Raw genomic sequence first — 8,306 nt, forward strand, 5'->3', positions numbered from 1 at the left:
TAACGGTTTTTGCTTGTTATTAGATGTAATGGCGTGCAAATTATCGAAATCTTTTTTGCACCTTATAGTTTATTTTCTTCTTTGATAGTTTTTTGTATCATCTTGCATGTGCACCGTGCTTTGTGCCTGCCCTAAGCATACGTTTTGGACGTTTTTCGTTAGCGTGTCTTAAAACGTTCCGTAGTGGTGCTTTACGGAAAAGCTCCCATAGACATGTTTGTCATTTTACTATAATGACTTTAGAAGTGTCACGTTCTTTTCTTTCTTTTTGGCATCCACAACAAAAAGATTGGCGTATCGTACAGCGTAAAATTATGTAGCGTAGGTGTTGTGTAAAATTACACCTCTTCCCAGCAACGTGATCTACCTCTCATAACGAAAACAGTAGAAATTCTTTACAAACTTTAGGTGTTAGCTTAACGAGTCGACTGGCTCGCCGAACCATCGAGAACAGACACTTCTCGATTGGAAGCAAATATGGTAGTTAGTGATCTTACTGGCTTACTGGACAGTTAGGGTGTTCGTCCACCACCTGTATAAAGAGAGACATACCGAATTCACACCTATTTAGACACGTGCCCCCAGTCCCGAGACGCATGTTTTCATCTTGAGTACAAAACTTCTATGAGAATTGCCGATTTTCTTCTCTCTCACTAGATTTGGATATATGCCTCCAGTCCCGAGACACGTATTTCTATCTTGTGGACCCTAAATACTGCATTTTGGCAAGCAAGTGTCAAAACCTCTATTCATGTGTTAGGCTACGAATGCCGAAACACCTCTCTTTTTTGTCATCTTTTAAATTGTTATAATCATAGACTAAAGTTTCAATGACATATTGATGATTGTCATTTATGGCACTCATTTAGCCTCTTTTAGAATGAATTTTCATTGTTTTTATGTCTTTTTTATCTCTTTTTCTTTAGTTTTACTTGATATTTCTCTACTTTGTGTTTTCTTTAGTTGTTTTCGCATTTTCTTGCATTTCTTGGTTTATTTTTATTTTTCTCTTTTATTTGTTTACTTTTCTTTTATTTCAGGAGATTGGTGACGTCTAAGGAACCAAATGACCTTCTCTTGGAATTTGCAAAACTTAAGGTGCAACCCGGTTCCTCCCCTTGAAGCTCAAAAGTGAAGGAGTGCAAAAGCCAAGTCTTCAAGGCCGCACTCTCCTGCTGCGTGAGCATCAAAATTAGTGTTGAACCCACAATGAAGACCTTTGGAGATTGCTACCTGCAACATGCATCAAGTGGAGCACACGGGAGCATCAATGGACTCACAAGAAGAAGGTGCCCTGCTCCTCGGCACGGGCGCGCACGAGGGCGGCGCGGCCGCGCAGGTTGGAGGAGCGGCCGCGCAGCCTTCCTCCCCCTGTTCTGTACCCATTTCATTATGGCCGCGCATGTAGAGGAGAGGGCATGCCTATTGGGGTTCTTTTTGGACGTTTAACTAACTCCTCCTTTGTTAGTTTAATTATATATAGAATATCTTTATTTCTAGAGAGACAAGAGCTTAGAATTAGATTTTTGATTGAATTTTTAGAGAGAGAAGCTCAAATTGGGGAAACTTTTGTTCTTAGATTTTAGAGAGCGAAACTTGGTGAATTTGATTAATGCTACTTTCAATCTTCTTCCTCTTTGATTTTGATCGATGTTTTGTAAGAATTCTTTACTCTTTATTGCAATTTTAGCTTTTGATTCTTGAATTTGATTGAATTAATTGTTGTTTGTTTGATTTGATTTTTTATAGCTTGAATATATTTTGAGTTCAATGTTGATGATGAAATTGGTGATTAGTTTAGTTTTGCTATTCAATTTTGCAATGTGTAGTTAGTAGATTTCTTATTAGGGATATGGTGAAGCATGTATGATTGATAATTCATGGCTAATTGGGGGATTTTGATTGATCAACGTTGTGATTAAATTTGTTTGTGAAATTTTTGCATGTGTTCAATATCTTGAGGAGTGATCAACCTTAACTATCAAGTTAGATTTCATAATAGTTTTCATTGATATGAAAAATTTATTTGGAAGCTATTATTATCGATTGATCTTGTTTTGTGATTTTCCTTTGATGTCTTTTGCAGAGACATCTAGCTTGACCCTAGGAAATAACTCTTTAAGTGATTTTGATTGCATTTGTTTCTTTTCCTCACGTTGTTTGATTGGTTGAATTCTTGCCCAATTAGTATGATTGTCATGAGTGCATGTGGATCCTAATTCCCTAGCATCCTTAATATCGTTCTTTTATTCATTCAATAGCGTTGCTTAGTTTGTTTAGACCAACCCTTACCTAGGTTTCAGAATAGCTTAACTTGAGACTTTAGCTTCTACTACATTCCCTTGGGTTCGACCCGGACTTACCCCTTTACTTAGGGTTGGGTTTGGTTAAAATTTGGTTTTGATCAGGGATACATAGAAATCAACGACCTAGGTTTCACCCGCGTTAAAAATGGCGTCGTTGCCAGGGATTGACATGGTTATTTGCTGTTGTTGATTGAATCTATTCCATTTTATTTGAGAAATACAAAAATATTTTCTTTCATTTAGGCTACATTTGTGGCCGTGCTTCTAATCTTTCTCTAAGATTGTATGCGTAGATCTTATGTTCATTCTTTATTGCCTTTCGATCTGGAAATTGAAAGGACAATTACAAAGTTGAGAGTTTCTAGACGTTCTCCAAGGCAAGACGAAGAGCAATTCATCATGGGAGATAACCAAAGAGTAGCATTGAAGGAGTTAGGAGTTCCAGGAGCCTATAGGTATGAGAGTGGGATTGCTCTACCTACGACACCGGCAAACGACTTTGAGATTAGACCGGCCATGATTACTTTGATAGAGAGGTGTTAATATAGTGGTGTAAAGCATGAGAGTCCCCTCAACCATCTTAAGGAGTTCGAGAAGTATTGCAATACAATCAAGGTGAATGGGGTTTCTCAAGAGTTTATTTGCCTTAAGCTTTTCCCTTTATCTCTCATTGGACGTGCATTAGAGTGGTTAGAAAAGGAGGTGAAACCAAACTACTTGAGGACATGGAATGAAGTGACTAAGGAGTTTTTATCTCGGTTTCACCCACAAAAGAAGACGGTAGAAGCAAGAGCTCTCATTCAAAGCTTCATGCAAAATCCCAATGAAAGTCTTTATGAGGCATGGGAGAGGTATAAGGAATACCAAAGAGAGTGCCCACACCGTGGGATTCCTACCTATCAAATCATCCAAATTTTCTATGGAGGTTTAAGCCCTCGAGGAAAATCTTGCCTTGATGCGGGAGCCAAAGGACCAATAATGAATAAGACGGAGGAGGAAGTGGTGGACGTCATTGAAGATGTAGTGAGGCATTATATGGATTGGCAAGATGATGAGCGTGAAACAACAAGCAAAAGTGGTGCTTCGGTGTACTCGGTTGATCACATCAATGCCATCAACAACTTGTCCTCACAAATCTCAGAATTGTGGAAGGAAATGACCTCTATCAAAGCCAAACTTGAAAGTGCTTAATCTCAAAAACCGATTCATCCCTCCCAAAATAAGAGGAGAGGTAAATTTCCTAACTCAAATCCTCTTCCCTCTTCTAGCAACATGTCTAGTTGCTATATAGTTTGTGATTTATGTGATTCATATAACCATGATACTTCAAATTGTCCTAATGCTTCTTTTAATGGATGTGATGATTATGTTGGCAATGAGAATGAACATGTGAATTATTTGTCTAATGAAAATGTTGGACCTAGATTTGATAATCAAAGAAATAATGGGATAGGAACTATCATAATGGGAATTTTAATAATTATAACCACAATGGGGCTTATAGAAACCAAGGGTACCAAGTTTTTCGAGACAACTATAACCACCAAGGTTATGGTGGTCAAAACCCAGGCCAAGGATGTGGGAACCATAATCAAAATTATGGTAATCATAACCAAAGTGGCAAAAATCAAGGTCAGAGCAATTGGAGTAACAAAAATCGGGGCAATTTTCAAAACAACAAGAAAAGGGGTCCCCCACCCGGTTTCACTCCAAAGGCTCAAGGTCAAAATGATAGCTCTTATGCCCAATCATCTTCTTCTAGAGGTAGATTGGAGGATGTCATAAAGAATCAAATCAAGGTGTTGAACACTTACAAGTCATCTAGTGATAAGAAGTTTAATGACATGATGGCTCATAGTAAGATGTTGGAGAATCAAATTTCTTAATTGGCAAAAGTCTTGAAAGAGCATGCTAGCCCTTCTTCCCTACCATCTCAAGGTTTAGATCCCAAGAGACCAATCAATGCCATAGTGACAAGAAGTGGTAGTATTATTGAGAATGTAGAGCCTAAGAAGAGTGTGACTAAGGAAAGTCCTAAGGAAGTTTTGGTTGAGGATGAGGAAGGAAAAAGCTCTTTTAGTGAGGATGTAAGTGAAAAACCAATTGAAAAAGAAGAGAAAGTAAGAGAAGTTATCAAACCTAAGCTCCCATATCCCCAAAAGTACAATAGGCACAAACTAGATGAACAATTTGGCAATTTCATAGAAATATTGAGGCAACATCATCTTATCCTTCCGTTTACCGATGTCATTGGCTAAATGCCGAATTATGTAAAATTCCTTAGGGATATATTGAATGGAAAAAGAACTTTTGATATGGCGAAAACGGTTAGCTTGACCGAGAATTGTAGTGCAATCATTATGAATAAGATGTCGCCCAAGTTGAAGGATCCTGGAAACATTTCTATCCCTTGTGCTATCTATAAGATGCAAATTGATAATGCCTTGTGTGACTTAGGAGCTAATTTTAGCCTTATGCCATATTCGGTTTATCAAAGACTTGAGTTAGGGGAGCTTTCGCCTACCAATATTACCTTGCAACTAGCCGATAGATCAATTAAGATTCCAAAAGGTAAGGTAAAAGATGTTCCTTTGAGGGTAGGAAAGTTTGTAATCCGGTTGACTTTCTCGTTCTTGAAATGGATGAGGATGCCAATATTCCTATCATATTTGGTAGACCTTTTCTTACTACCTCGAGTGCCATGATTGATGTTAAAAGTGCTAAGATTTCTCTCAAAGTTGGAGAAGAAGTCATTGAATTTGATTTGAATGAAAGCATGAAATATCCTTCTTCTTCACTTGAAAATTGCATGGGATTTGAAATCTTTGATGATATTGTGAATTCTATGCATGGGCACTTGCTCACTTCTAATGATCCACTTGAATGTGTTTTGTTGAATAAGGAAAACATAGGTGAGCATGGCAAGGAAATGGCTTTCTTTGAAAGAGTCATTGATGAGAGCATGGAAGAGAGTGATGATCACATTTGCATGGGAATTTCAAGTCAAGATGCATTCCAAGTGGCCTCAACCAAGGAAGGTAAAGGTGTTCCAATTGTATAGCTCAAACCTTTACTATCACACCATAGGTATGAACTCTTGGGCCCCAATTCTACTTAAGAAGGAAATAACTAAGCTATTGGATGGAGGAATCATATTCCCCATCTCTAGCTCTAGATGGGTTTCTCGGTCCACATTATCCTAAAGAAATGAGGCATGACCGTTGTAGAAAATGAGAGAGGTGAGCTCATTCCTACAAGGACGGTCACGGGATGGCGAAAGTGTATAGACTATCGACGTCTAAACACATCCACCAAAAAGTATCATTTCCCCCTTCCCTTCATTGATCAAATTCTTGAAAGACTAACAAGGCACAAGTATAATTTTTTTCTTGATGGATATTCCGGGTTTTTTCAAATTCCTATTCACCCGGATGACCAAGAGAAAACAACTTTTATTTGTCCATATAGAACTTTTGCCTATAGGAGAATGCCCTTTGGGCTTTGCAACGCCCCTGCCACTTTCCAGCAATGTATGATGAGTATATTTGGAGATATGTTGGAAGAAGAAATGGAGGTGTTCATGGATGATTTTTCACTAGGTGGTGTTTCATTTGAAGCTTGCCTTGAGAATCTTGAGAAACGTTTGGCTCGATGTGAGAAGGTGAATTTGGTTTTGAATTGGGAGAAATGTCATTTCATGGTTGAGGAGGGCATTGTCCTTGGTCACAAGATCTCTCACAAAGGCATAGAGGTTGACAAGGAAAATATTGTAGTGATTGAAAAGTTTCCACCTCCAGTCAATGTGAAAGGAGTGTGATCTTTCTTAGGGCATGCCGGGTTTTATAGAAGATTTATCAAGGATTTCTCTCTTATTGCAAAACCTCTCAATGATCTTCTTCAAAAGGATGCCATATTTGTATTTGATGATAGATGCTTGGATAATTTCAACAAATTGAAAAGTGCTTTGATCTCCACACCCATTGTCCAAGCTCCAAGATGGGATATACCTTTCGAATTGATGCGCGATGCTAGTGACATGGCCATTGGGGGAGTCCTAGGTCAAAGGGTGGATAAAAAGCTCCATGAAATCTACTACATGTCAAAAACTCTTAATGGATCTCAAAAGAACTACACAACAACGGAAAAGGAATTCTTGGCAATTGTGCATGCTTTTGAGAAGTTCTGTTTTTACTTGTTGGGTTCTAAGACCATTGTCTTTACGCATGCGACTTTCAAATACCTCTTTGCCAAAAAGGAATCCAAGCCTAGGTTGATTCTTTGGGTGCTCGAGTTTCAAACCTTTGATATAGAGATCAGAGATAAAAAAAAGGAGCGGAAAATGTTCTTGCGGACCATCTTTCTCGCCTTGAAGATTCCCAAATCCAAGATGATTGTTCTCCATTTAAGGATAGGATGCTTGATGACTCCTTGTATGCCATTAATGTGAAGGAGCTCCCATGGTTTGCCGATTTGGTAAATTACCTTGCATCTGGGGAGTTTCCACCTTCATTCTCCAAGAATCAAAGAAAGAAGCTCAAGAGAGAGACTAGGCACTATTTGTGGGATGATCCCATCTTGTACAAACGAGGAGTTGATGGCTTGCTAAGGCGTTGTGTTCCAAATGAGGAGGTGCCAAATGTTTTGAAGATGTGCCACTCGGATCCTAGTGGTGGTCATATGGGTGTTTCTAAGACCGCTACTAACATTCTTTAAAGTGCCTTGTGGTGGCCTCATCTCTTGAAGGATACATGGGGTTTTGTCAAGTCATGTGATCGATGTCAACATACTGGAAACATCTCAAAGCGCAATGAGATGCCTTAACAACCTATCCTTGAGTTGGAAGTATTTGATGTATGGGGAATTGATTTCATGGGACAATTTCCTTCTTCTTTTGGGAACCAATACATTCTTATGGCAGTGGATTATGTGTCGAAATGGGTTGAGGCCATTGCCTCCCCAACAAATGACCACAACGTGGTGATGAAATTGTTCAAAAAGATCATTTTCCCAAGATTCGGTGTTTCCAAGGCGGTGATTAGTTACAATGGCTCACATTTTGTGCACAATGCTTTTTGAAAGATGTTGAAAAAGCATGGGGTTCATCAACTGTTCGAGGTATGGATCCAAGGGTTCTGCTGGTTGAGCTAGGTCCTGTTGATAACCTACATAAGGCAACACACGTAAACTGCCCTTGGGGGTGGCTCAAGGAACCCCCCTCTAATGCCTAAGTTAGAGGTGTTTAGAGAGAGAAAGTGTACTTAGAGAGATGTAAAGAGTGTAATAACTTGTGTGTCTCACCTCTTTTCTGTTGTACTTTGCCCTCTATTTATAGGTGTACGATCTCCTTTGTGCAGAGTTTGGCCTGGTCAGCTCTGCGGGCTGACTCTATTGGGCTGGTGAGCCCCTCTTAGTTGTTCTCTCGGCAATGAGTGCTCACCCTAGGAGCTGGGCGGTAGTTCAGCAGGAGCTATCCTATACAACTAGCCTCTTAAGAGGTGGTATGATGTCACTCATGCCGACTCTTCTTTACGCGGTGGAGTCTTCCTAACTGAGCCCAGCTGGAAGGAATAGCTCAGCAGGAGCTATCCCCTGTAACTAGCCCCTCAAGAGATGGCGCGAGGTCATTCATTCCAGCTATTCTGAGCGTGTAGCCTTATCGGTCGTGGCTCAACGGGTCGTCTGGCCAAATTACCCTGCACACTCCTAGCCCCTCAAGTCTCTGGGTTGTTGATGCGATCCGGAGACTTGGGAGGTCAGGTCGTAATCATGGTGATGACGCTATCGTACTACTGGGTTTTTTTGATGGCTCTGTTTCTGCCTGCTGGGCGCACGTCTGGTCGTGGCTTGCTAAGATTGCAGGGAGAGATTTTGATCACTCCTGCTGAAGTCTAAGGAATGATGACCTTGCGGAGAGGAGTTTCGATCATTCCCGCTGAAGTATGAAAAATGACGATCTTGCGGAGTGGAATTTCGATCACTCCCGCTGAAGTCTGAGAAATG

At 40.0% G+C, this 8,306-nt stretch overlaps 1 pseudogene; it reads right to left on the reverse strand.

Moving 5' to 3' along the window:
* Positions 1–3,098: 3,098 nt before the first annotated feature.
* On the reverse strand, positions 3,099–3,196 carry LOC145577253 (small nucleolar RNA R71; annotated as a pseudogene).
* Between the last annotated feature and the right edge of the window lie 5,110 nt (positions 3,197–8,306).

Source organism: Chenopodium album, chromosome 13 (assembly GCF_948465745.1).
Source record: "Chenopodium album chromosome 13, dcCheAlbu1.1, whole genome shotgun sequence".
In the NCBI taxonomy this organism is placed as follows: domain Eukaryota; kingdom Viridiplantae; phylum Streptophyta; class Magnoliopsida; order Caryophyllales; family Amaranthaceae; genus Chenopodium; species Chenopodium album.